Raw genomic sequence first — 12483 nt, 5'->3', positions numbered from 1 at the left:
AACGGGGAAGCCCATGGGAAAGATGCAAAGGTAATTCCAGTGGATTGGGGGGAATGAGAAACTCTTAGGAAGCTCGGTCTCTGTTTCTTACTCCCTCAGTGAGGGAGTTAACATTTTTCATGATTTACAATGAAATGGAGACAAAGCACCAGCTATTTAAAAGGTCGGAGGGAAGCTGGATCGCAGCACAGAAGACATCAGACACGAGAGGACCCTTCAGTCCAGCAGACAAAAACACTGCTGGGCCAGAGGAGGTGAAATGGGACAAAATCCAACCGGAAGGTTTGGCAGAGGGCATGGGAAGAGCCGTGGTTTCTGCGGCATCCCAGCTGCAGCACTCGTGGCATCAAATATTCATGATGCAAATGGATGCAGAGAGCTCCCCACGGCCTGCCTCTGCGCGGCATCCAGTCTGCGAGGGAGCTTTGCTGACAAGGCTGAGGGAAGCCCACAGACTGAAATATTTAGGAGTAGCCAGGACGATTCTCTCGTATCCACCCTGAGGAGACTGATTCTGCACTTTGCATGCGCTTACATCCGCAGCTGGGTGAGCGCAGCCCCCAGAGCAGCCCCGTAGCAGAGATGGCGATGGACAGCGCGTGCAGGGCTGGTCTCAGGCAGGGCTGGGTGGTAGCAGGCGGCATCACGAGGCTCTTGCCACTTGCGTTTGAGGGCTCCCCCCTCCTCTGAACATCCCAAAGGATTTTTTGCCCTGAGCGGGTCAGTGCAGGGAGCTACAGTGCAAGCTGGGCTTAAACCAGCTGCTTCGGATTCGGGGCATGGGGTCTCCTGCCTGCCCCTGCACCTATGGGCTCCCGGCAGCTGGGATCCACAGGCAAAGCAGGGGCTCAGCACCATCCCTTTGCTCCCTGCCCGGGTTGGGATGCTTTTCAGCACAGAGCATTGATAACATTTGCTTTTCCTCTGCAAACTGTGTCAGGGGGCCTGGATGCCAAGTGCCCAGCTGAGAGGTGCTGTCACTGCCGGGCTGAGAGGGGAACAGCACCTGGCAGGGTGGTGAATGCCACTTTTGGCAGCTCCACTACTTGCATTTAGGCAAGGCAGGGATCAATAATTAAATAACAGTCACAGGAAAATACCCATCTATTCTTCCTTCCTGAAAGAGATGGGAGGTTGTAAAGTTCGCTGTTAATTTTACCAACACCTGGATCTCTTTTTTTTTTTTTTTTTTAAGTTAAAAATATTGCAGAATGAGCCTGTGGAGCAGGTTGCCCCTTGCCCTGCTCCTCACAAGGCTGCTGGAAGGTTTTGCAGCAGAGCCCCCCCGAGCCCCGCAGGCCGGCAGCGGGCAGAGGAGCGCCGGGAGCGCAGCTCCCTCTGCTGGCCCTGCCGCACAGCAGCTCCCTCCAGGGATGCTGTAAGGGCTCCCCAGCTGCACCGAGCCCTGCTCTCGGCAGGTATGACACGCTATTTCAAATCGGAGAAGTGACCTGTGCTAGTGAATAAGGAGGGAAGCGAGCCAGGAGGCACCCGAGCAGCTCCGGCAGCGCGGTGCACAGCAAGCATGGGATGCTCCGGTCTGGGGGACCCCTGGGCTCTGCTGTGCCTGCTGTCTGGGCATGGAAAAGGTTGTTTCTGGGAACACGAGCCACCAAAAAAGCAGATGAAACTCCTTTTGGAGAGGCAAAAGTGGCTCTCCCCTCTATAAACTATGTTCGTCCTGCAGAAAGTAGTTTCTTCAGATCCTAAAAGCAGAGCTCGAGTCGTTGTTCAGGTGTCATTCCACAGGCTACCGGGATTTTGACAGAGCAGAAATACTTAAAAAAAAAAAAAAAACAAAAAAAACTGGGGTAGACTCAGCTCTCTCTCTCTATACATATACATATATAGTGTTATTTAAGAACAGAAAAGTACTAACGTAACACAGTCAAAACAAGGGAAACCTGCTGTGGCAGTGGTACAAATGTGCAGCTGGAGCAATTAAATTGGGCAAAAAAGGGTGAAGTCAGTGGCAAAAAGTGTTGCTGTGGGAGCAAGCAGTGCCCAGAGTGGAGGTAAATGATACCATCACCGTCCTGGTAGTGCACCTGCTTTGGTGCCTTGCTGGGCACCATCAGGGTGCTATTTCCCACAGATGCTCCTGCTCTGAGTTAAACCAGCACACGCTGCTGAATCAGCAGAAAACCTGGGGCCAGTGGAAGGATGTGAAAAAAGTTAATATGGAAACTAATATTTTCACAAGCAGTGGAGCAACAAAGCAAGCCTGGTTTCTGATGGATCCAGGGCCTGTGTGCGGAGTTGATGATGGCTGGTGGAGATGCACTCCCACAGCAATCCTTCCCCCAGGAGGGGCATTAGCATCCTCTGCTTCTTTTATCCAGCTCCCTACTTTTCAGTGACTTTGTAGTGCTTGGATATTGTTCCAGCTTGCATTCTACATCGAGATGAAATGTCTTGAAGGTTCAAAAGGTATGGAGACAGAATGACAGGTCATGCAAAGTTACATACACACAAACACCCGCAGTCAGCACTGCAGACATTACACAAACCGCTTCTTAGGAAGAAAGGGAACAACAACAACAAAAAAAAACCTGAAAGTTTTATGAATTGTTAGCAGACAGAGAAAATGTTGTTGAATGGGAATAGAATATGAAAGGTCCTTAGGGCAGAAAGAAGGACCTTTGAAGACCTACTTGAGTAGTACCATGATGGAGAAAATGCAGCACCTTCGAACAGGCGATGTTAAACAAGAACATGGGCTTGGAAAAAGGAAACGGAGAATGCAGAAGCAAAGGAGCCAACTAAAGCAGCGGGGGGAATGGGAAGATCATGGAGTCTTGTGCTGGATGGGGCAGACAAGGAATTGGGAACTTTCTGAAAAACAAAGGTAAAAATACAGCAGCAAATACCCAGGTAAAAGCATCCCTGTGAGCCTGACAACCCACCTCCTCTGCGGCCTCAACGACTCCAGCAAATCTTCCCACGCCTCCTACCCCATGTACCATGGATGGCATTTTGGAGCTGAATAACCGTTTTTGCACTGTATTTGTGTTTTGCCAGTGACTCTGAGCACACAATCCGGCAGGAGCCCCTTGATGAGATGCTGACTGCAGGTGCCAGGCACCAGTCACCAGACGCTGTCAAATATGATTCCCGAAGACTCACTGTACCCTATTTCCCATTCTGTAGGCATGCTGCTTTTATGCTTTTATCAAGAAAAAGGTACCATACTCCTGCCTTTGCTTAGGCATTGAGGATACTCAGTGTTCACGTTGTTAGATATAAGTGAGCCGAATGGGAACAAATGCCCCAAAGGAAAAAGAGCCTGCCTGGGGGACTATCCTGCCCTTCTGCAGGTCCATAGCTCCGGGACTCAAGCTTTTTCATATAATGGAGCAGCTTTTATTCTGGCAAAAGGGATAAATCAATAAACACCTCTTTGGTGTGATTTCTGGCAGCTGAACTTTGATTTGCAGGGCCTCTGCAACCACCTCGGGGACACAGCTACACATAACGCATGGATTTTTGTTGATAAGAATTGAATGGCTCGGTGTGGACAGAATTAACCCCTTAGTAAATGCTGCCCTAATAAAAGCTGCCTTGCATCAGCTGGGCTGCAACACTGGGAAGGGAAGATGGGCTGTCCCAGCTTACACGTGGACAGCCTGGGACAGGGAGAACAAGGGAAATGACCTGGCCAAGTGATGTGACAACACTGGCGACGAGGAGATGGGACAGAAAATCTGCTGGCATGTATGAGGGCTGGATGAGCACATCCTCCCATGTCCATCAGCAGCTTGCTGAGCATGGCAGGGGCAGAGAGCTCAAAAAATTCCTCATAAACTAAGGATGTGCCGAGACCAAGAATCCCCCTGAGTTTCCCAGTTATTATTTTGAAAAGAAAACAAATGAGAATATTGTTCTCATTAAAAGAGCCCATCTCAGGAAGCTGAAGACCTCTTCAATATCTGCTTGTATTATTAAAGGGAATGAATCATTAGATGCATCTTGAGACGCAATCATAGGTACCAGGATAAATCAATCCCTGGGAAAGAGAAGCATTGGCCAAGGGGCTTATTTGCAATTCCTTCTCAAAGCAATTCTGAGGTCTGCAGGCCGCTGCTGCAGGAGGGCACCTGGGTGCTGTGGCAGGAATCACGGCAGGCAGGGCCGGGCAGCACGCAGCTGTGGAAAGGCTGTGGGGTGCTGCACAGCACCCACAGCCCACTGGGACCCAGCACCAAGGCCAGGAGAGGTGCAGCACCCGCTCTTCCTAACGGTGCTGGAGGAAAAAGCCAGGCATCAGCTCTCAGCAGCGGGGTGTATTAGCATGACAGATGGCTTGCCAAAAAAGAGAAGCTAGCTCGGGTTCTGAGATTTGTGCTGACTGCGCTGCAGAAAGGAACTATTCCAATTAGCATCTGTACAGAGCAATCGAGGACCATTTAGAGCACCAACCCAATTTGCTGCCATTGTGGAGCAGTCATTGTTCCTGATTATTTTTCTCAATTAGCCGTTCAGTCACTGAGCCTGGGGATGCAGCAGAAGCCTCCCGGGTTTGTGCCGTCCCCACTCCCCCCGAGGGCAGTGCAGCAGCGCTCCTGCACGGCTGCTCGGCAGCAGACGGACCTATTCCTGCCTGATTAAGCAAGTCCATCACGAAGCAAGCGCTGTGATTCATCGATATGGCTATAGGCAACCCAGTTTTTAGCCATACGGCCATGTGCAGCCGTCAGTTTGCATTGCTGTAATGCAAACCCACGCCAAGCTTTGTCTGGGAGGAAATTCCCGTCACTATCAGACGTACCTGGGGGAGATGCCTGGGCAGGCACGCTGGAAGCCATGGCCCTGGCACTCATCGTGTATCTGTCCCCTTCTGTTTCCCAATTATCACTGAAATGCAAGTGCCTCTCCTGCTTATCGTGTCCAATTAGTGTGGCTGTGCCCCTGGCCAGGTGTAGGGAGCCAGAAACCAGCCTCTGGTTGGAGAAATCCTCGCATCGCTCCCTACCTACCAGAGCTGCCCACAGGCACAAAGGAAAATTGGAAAAAATTCTTCCATGACCGTAATATCCCTTCAGGAACAGAAGGTGGCAGACGAGTTTGCTTTGAGTGCCTGGCACAAGCAGCTGTGGTATTACCCAAAACTTTACAAGCTTTTGATTTTTCAGTGCACAGCATCACAGCGGTGTGTCCCCACCTAGCCCCACAGCTAGACAAAATCCCTCGAGTTTAGGGGTGAAATCCCTCGAGTTTGGGCTTATCTTGAGAGAGCGGGGCAAGTGGTGGGGCTATAAAAGGTCTGCAGTGACAAATGAGGCACCTGTGAGGGGGTTTCTGCTCTGGCCAAGCAAAGCTGCAGCAGGCTGCCCTGCTGGGAGGGTGGAGGCAATGGCTCAGGTAAGGTTCCTCTTCTCTGTTCTAGCACTGATGCTTTTTTATTTTTTTTATTTTTTTAAAAAAGAAAAATGTTTTGAAGCCTGCTTTTCTCAGGAGCTTCTGTGGGCTTCAGCTGAGGTCTCCTGTGGTGCCCTGTGCTGCTGGAGAACCTGCTGGGTTTGCTCTTTGAGCCGCCACAGGTGAATTTCCTGCTTAGAAAAAAAAAGGTCAAACTGACCACTGAACTGTGTCTGGTGATCTCAGCTGCTGTGAGATCCCTGCTTGTTGGGGCAGGTGGGAGCCTCTTTGCCTTGGATTATCCCAGTGAGCCTAAAGGGAGGTAAGAGGGTTTGCTGGTGTGAAGCAAAAGCTGCTTTCTGCTAACTTTAAAAAGCATATTTCTATGTTCCTGCCTTCACAAGAAAAGCTCTCCTGATATCAGTGTAGCCAGGCTGTGACCAAGGGAACAGAAGAGCTCTGGGAGAAGGTTTTCTGGGAGAGGAGGGGAAAAAAATAAGGGCTTATACTTTTGTAAGAAGGGAATAAAATGCTACCTGATGAGGCAGGTTCGGCAAATTCACTCACTATGCATGGAGAAAGAGCTCAAAAACCCAATCTTATCTGTCTCTTGACTATAGAGCATATGTGGATAGAAATGAGAGATGTTACCCCCTGAACAGGAGCAGGGTGGAGGAGGTGGGCTGTAGTAAACAATTATGACCCTAGTGAGGGATACCTTGATTAAAAACATTAATGAGTTCCTCCACCTCTCAGCCAGGGAATGCTGTAATCAGGTGGTAAACTCCTGCGTGGATGAACCGTGCTGCAAATTCCTCCATCCATCTTCCACTGCAGCAAGGCTCAGTTACCGCTGGGGCTTTGGGGTTTCGCCTAATCCCCGGCTGCAGCTGGATGCTGCCCGCTGCAGGACCTCTCCAAAGCCCTGTGCTCCAGACAGCTTTAGCTAGAGGGGATGATAAAACCCTGGCGTCCCAGGAAACTGTTTCCCTAGCTTCAGAAAAGTCTCCTCAGGTTTTTACGTGGGGAGGGAGCTGCAGCTCCCGCTCTGCTCTGTGAAGAGCTCGGCGGCAGGCCGTTCTCTGGGGCTGGATCCAGCCCGGGGAAGGGCCTGGCTCTGGCTGCTGCCTCCCACAGCAGGCCTTCCTGTGCTGCCAGGTGACCATGGCAAGCTTGGCTGTGCTTTCTCTCCACACCAGGATTCTTTTTTCCTTTATTTGTTTACCTATGGCTTTGTCCAAACGCAGGATAAAAGTCCTGAGCCTGGTGCAGAGCTGGATCCTCTGAGATCCGTGTGGGAGCTTTTGGCTTAAATCCTTATTTCTTCAACACTTATTATGATCAGATAAAGGTAAGTAACAAAGCTTCCCTCCCAGGTTAGACTAATTACTAGTAGTTCAAAGCTTTAAAGGTGAAAGCTAACTTTCCAGCCCTGTACCTTCCTAAAACTGGCAGGTTGTGCTCCAAGCAAGCGGGACAGCTGTGGGAGCGTGTCCTGCTCTCCCCTGCTAACACAAGGAATACCTTCAGCTGGGAAGTGTTTTCAACTGGCAAAATGAGCTATATTGCACTAATGTTCTCTTAAAGATTCAGAAGTGTTACGTAACAAAAAGATTGCCAATTCACAACGCTTATTTAATAGACTTTCTAATGTACACTTTTATTTAAAAAAGAAATACTCGGTGGCAGAGTTTTCTTCTCAAGCTGTCTAGGCTTGCTATGAGGAGCAGCTTCAAAGCAATTTTTCTTTTCATATGCTTGTCTGGTGTGTCTAACTGAGCATGATTACTTTTCCTAAATGAATAGGTAATTTTGCCTTATAAGTAGAACACCAGGACTTTTTCTTTGACACTATTGGGCTGAGTCTCAGGATGGTTTAGCACAGTGAGTGTTCATTATTTAATGAAACTTGTTTTTTTCTTCCTACCTGAATTTGCTTCTGAGTAATATATTTTTTGCCATAGTGCATTCGAACACATCTGAAATATTAATGAGACAAGTAGCATCCCATTTCAATTGAAGTTTGCCATAACAGCCACATAATCCTTAACAGGTCTCTGTTTTACTAAAGATGACAATGGAAATGTCTAATCTTCTCCCCAGTCAAATATTCTAGTTGGGTTTCAGTGTGCCCCAGTCATTAGCTAAAGGATTTTCTGGCTGAACTCACTACAGCTGCCAGGAACAGGGCTCTCGCTGGTCCGTAAGCTCTTGACACAGGACTGATTTTCAGGCGATGTGTTTGCTTTTGGTCAAATTTTCAAGACCCTTATTAATCAGGATGGCTGCTAGAAAAAATAGACTGACTCGTTTAAGATGGTGAAATGCTTTCATGGACATAACTATTCTTGGTCCAAAGCCTGAGATTTTTGCCACCCTGGCTCGGGCAGATCTTTGGGATTTCGCCAGGGTTGGCAGGGAGCTGGGGCTTGGTCTGGATGTGCCCAGGGGTGCAGGGGAGGATGCAGCAACCCACACATCTTGCCGTGTGTTGCCTGGCCCAGCTGCTGCTGGCTTAACATTATCAGTATAAGGCCCCTGCGATGAGATTACTTTTAGAGAACATGTCTGAGGGGTCAGGATGAGAAAAAACAGAGTACAAAAGCAGCCTGTGGAGCTCAGCATCACCAGTGGGGATGGCTGCTTGATGTGGTGGTCAGCTCAGAAGTGAGGGCAAGTGCCTGAAAGGAGGCTGAACGCGCTGTGGAGAGCTAAGTCTGCTGGTTTTACTAGCAAAGGTCCTGCCCCAGCTGCTTGTGTCATGGCTTTCCAGGAGTCGCAAAACCCTCAAAGCTGCCTTCTAGGAAACACAGCCTCCTTTGTGACCTGGGCAGAAAGTAGGTTTTGCAGACGTGAAGAGGTCAGCAGCTCCAGTGTGGATCTGTGAGAGCTCTGCATCACCTACAAACCCATTTTCCTCAGATCGCTGACTTCTTTCAGGACTGTCGGGCTGTCTTGTGCTTAGGCTTTTTTCAGACCTTGCTGTGAGAAATCTGTGTTTTGGCTGTGCTGCTGTGAACTTGGAGGAAAGCTGCTTGCGCCAGGCCAGGCCAGCATTGCTATGGCAAGCCCTTTGCTGCAGCCCTGCCCGTGGGTTTGCTCTGGCAAGGGGTGCCCTGGCCAACGCTCACAGGATGGGCTAGCCACCGGCACAGCTGGCTGGTAAGTGGGCCTGGGAGCCCTGTCAGGGGGAGCTGGGCGCCTTCTCTAACTCCCAACTCCGCTGCTGGTTTGCAATGAGAACTTGTGCCTCAAGGAGACACGTTTGTGGGAGATGCCCCAGAGCCGAAGGGTCCCTGAGAGGGCTTGGAAACCTACCCCCGAGGCCAGCAACCATCCTGTTGTCTTCCCAGAAGCACCACTCAGACAGCGGTGAGATGCCATACTTCTTGCTTCTATTTTCTCTCTTTTTTTTTTTTTTTTTCCCCCATTTGTCACTGCTGACTGATTTTGATGAAAATTCCCACCGTGCTGTTTGTGCTGCAGATGCATGGCACGCGCAACGCTGCGCTTGCAGAATTACCACAGGGCTGAGCTGGCGAGTCCATAGGGTGCTTGCAAGCTGACAATTTGGCTCCAGAGCTGTTGTCTCAAACTACCACTCAAGAGGATCTGAATGGATTCATGGCAGAGATGCAAACACTCCACCTCCTTACTGAAAATACCTTATGCATGGACCTTTGGGGGGGATGTTTCTATCTTGTTTTTTTATACAAAGCCAGTTTTGTGTTTCTGCTGGTGGGCATGGGTGCTATTCTGGTCTCGTTTACACTGCTGTCAACTGGAAGTAACCCCTCTGAAGCCAGCATATAAAATGAAGCTCTTTGCCACGTTTACATATTCTGCTCCTTACAGCATAGTTTGTCCTAGTTCTTAAGCACTGAATGCCTACGTAGGAATTTCATTACGGAGCACAAGTTTTGTCGAGTGCATTCTGCTAGTTTTGCTGGAGGTGGCTGAATGTAGTCTTTTTTTTTTTTTTTCTGAATCCCTTGTACTGATAAGTATATTTGCCTGTATCACTGGAAAAAAAAAATGCAGCACATGAGAAAATACAGCTTGGTGTCATGTTCCTGGAAAAAAGACAGGTTGTTTTTGTAGGGGAAGGGCTTTCTGTACTTGGAAAACTGTCTCCAGCACCACTTTAGGATGCAAATATGGACAATCTGAGGGTAATTTGGAGGATCTCAGACTTCTTGCCCAGTGGTGCAGCAGTCAATGCTGGTAATTGATTTCAACCCATCTGCGAGATGAACACCTGCTGTGCAATATGGCCCTGCTAGGATTACACCTCCCTGCTTTTAGCTGGAGCAAAATCTTTAATGTTGACCACGAGGCTGGGAACGTATTTGCTAAAATCTGAACCACGTCCCAGAGCCATGTTAACCGTGCACTTGCAGTGTTTTAAATGCATTGCCTTGACACTTCTCATTAAAATCCACAGAATGCAGTTTCTTTCTAAGCAAAATTAATTCTATTACTAAATAATGTTTTTGGCCTCCAACCTGACTTGTGCTAATTACTCACGTGGTAAGTGAGTTTTAAATCTTGTTTGGAAAGACGATAGAATTTGTCTTATTAAAAGCACCTAATGTGAGCTTTTCCTTTTTTTTTTTTTTTTTTTTTTTAAGACTGCAATTGGTCTCCAGTGAAACCAAACAGATAATGCAATAATTTTTCACTAAACTAATTATCAGAGCGGAAGAGGCTAATATGTTTTGCCAACTGTGTCTCACGGCTCCTCGGTTAACGTGCAGCATGGTCACGGCTGTTCAGCAAGGCTTTGCATCTCCGAAGGCAGCAAGCTGAGGCTGTTTGAAGCTCGCCCCTTGCTCACTGTGCTCTGCAGCAGTGCTGAAGTGCTCAGGCTGTATTGCCTCTGCCTGCACTCAGTGTTAATCAAACGTTGGCCTTCCACAGAGGGCTTGCAGTGTTTTCGTGCATTGATTTACCTCAGTTCCGAAGAGCATCTCACTTCTGATATTCCTGCTTGCAAAGGTCCCAAGTATCCAATCTTTGAAAGTCATGCTGCTTCAGCCGTGTTGGATGTTTAGGTACCCAGAGTCAGTAACTACTTCTGCAAATAGTCACAAAACATTTCTTCAAACTTAGAAAGGGATCTCTGTGTACAAATGTGTTATTCTGACCATTTGTATTGTGTTCTGGGGCTGACATAGTACAAAGAACGACTTCTCACTTCTGTTAACTGCAGTATGTAATAAGGGTGGGCTTTAAGAAGTGACAAAATGAATAAAGAGTCTGCAGAAATCCTGCCCCTAAAAGTGCCCTGGGTGCTAAGAAAAATACCCTCTTCTTGGAAGGGGAAAATACTAAGACTGTGAGAAGGAAAGTAACGTTTTTACCTCAAGCATCTACAGTGTGTGCTTTTCTAGCTCTCTTCATAGCAGGCAACGTTTGAAAACAGAATTACAGCTTTGGTAAGGACTGGGACTTGCCTGTCTGATTACCATTACTCCCCAAAACAAATAAACAAAACACAATTATCTTTGAATGTTACTCAGGCTAATGTGTAGAACTGGCACTGGGGAGTAGAGGACAGAGGGCTAAAATCATTAATTGGTAATGGAGTTTGTGTATTTGTCACCAAGACGCTTCGCTTGGAGAGCTGAACAAAAAGAAAGCAAGCTGCAGAAAAACAAACTCCTACTAAGCCTTGTCACTTGTATTTATTTAACAGCCTGTCACGAGCAGAAAACGTGGATCAAAGGTAGTAAATGCAAGGAAGGAGCAGCTTCAGTCCAAGGCATCTGCTCTGCCTTGCATCAGGGTTCACTTCTGGATCAGGGTATGTTCTGCCACATCGTGTTACATCAGGGGAGCTGTGAAATGACGGAGCCTAATGCAGGATGAGTGTTGGGAATGGGAAGTAAAACAACAACCCATTGTTGTCTTATTCATTAGTCGCTGTGGGTTTGGGGGCTACCAAGGAACAGAGCTGTTTTGAGGGAGGTGTAATGTTGCTGAGCTGTGCTTCGCAAGAGCACTGAAAACTGCTTATGGGATTTGATGTCCTCTGCCTCCAGAATAAAACACTGTGGTAGGGAGGTTGGGTTTTACTTTTTTTTTTTTTTTTTAGTAATTTGGAAAAACCTTTGTTTTTAAAAAAAAAAACTTGCAAACTAAAAAAAAATGTTAAGAAAAAAACTCTACCTTTATTTCTGCTTAACAGGTAGGGAGAAGCTCATGGACTTTGCTGATGGAGGTGGTGCTGTCGCTCCTCCTGGGGCCACAGCTGGAGCAGTGCGTGTCCCCTCTGGCTGCCTGAGCAGAGGTGACTGCTGGCCCCAAAGGACCTGCAGCCCTCAGATGTGTTTTCTGCCAAGCAAGCTGAAAATTATTCTTAAATGGAGAATAAATGGGAAAAGATGGTGGGGGAAAGAGCTGGGGGTTCTGAGGGGGAGAAAATACTGGTTGAAAAATGAATATTCATCTATCAAAGAACAAACTGAACTTGAAATTCAACTAATTTTCATGTCTTTGCATCAGAAAATCTGGGGTAGGAGGAAGAGCAAATAAAATTATTGGAGTTTTTCAGACACTTTAATGGCAAATTCTCTTCTTTCCTCCAGCCAGCCCCAGTACTAAGACCACCAATAATCAGTTAGAAATTGCCACAAATAACAGAACCAATTATATCTTTTATTGTAGTGTCAAACACTTCATATGTGCAGTGCAGCTTTTGAGTATTGTTCTTTGTTTAGCACATCTGCATTTGCTGAAGATGAGTCCAGCAGCAACAAGCGGACTCAGGGTTCCTGTTCCCATTTGCAGCTCCGATGGAAGCACCGAAGCTGGGGTTATTAATCCCATTCTCTAGCTACATGACACACACCTTGTGGTTGTGCTCATGTGCCAGAGTCGTGGCTTCCAGGATTAACTGGTGTTGATAAACTTACTTAGCAACTTGCTCTGCAGCCCCACTTCGGCTAGCACCTGGCCCTGGAGATGCATGGACTTTCCTTGGCCAAAAAGACCAAGCCCATGGCAGAATGAGAGGTGAGTGGGGATGGACTTGGGCCATATTTTATGCTTGAATCCTGTTTACCCTGTAAGCCCGGGCTGGCTTGCTCTGATGTTCAGATGCTGGCTAATTGGAGTCAACCT

General features: G+C 47.8%; 1 long non-coding RNA gene across 3 annotated transcripts; it reads left to right on the top strand.

Moving 5' to 3' along the window:
• Window positions 1–5459: 5459 nt before the first annotated feature.
• Window positions 5460–11050, top strand: LOC310883887. 3 transcript variants are annotated; one of them, XR_014573912.1, is made up of 5 exons: window positions 5460–5680; window positions 6606–6709; window positions 8324–8520; window positions 8615–8730; window positions 8845–11050. It is a non-coding gene; the product is annotated as an uncharacterized lncRNA (long non-coding RNA). The 3 variants fall into 3 exon arrangements; XR_014573913.1 differs by lacking the exon at window positions 5460–5680 and adding an exon at window positions 5709–6516 and having other exon boundaries at window positions 8299–8520; XR_014573914.1 differs by lacking the exon at window positions 5460–5680 and adding an exon at window positions 5716–6516.
• The last annotated feature ends 1433 nt before the right edge of the window (window positions 11051–12483 follow it).

This window comes from Anser anser (genome assembly GCF_964211835.1).
Source record: "Anser anser genome assembly, chromosome: 19".
Lineage (NCBI taxonomy): Eukaryota > Metazoa > Chordata > Aves > Anseriformes > Anatidae > Anser > Anser anser.
This window is presented reverse-complemented; position numbering and strand designations above follow the sequence as displayed.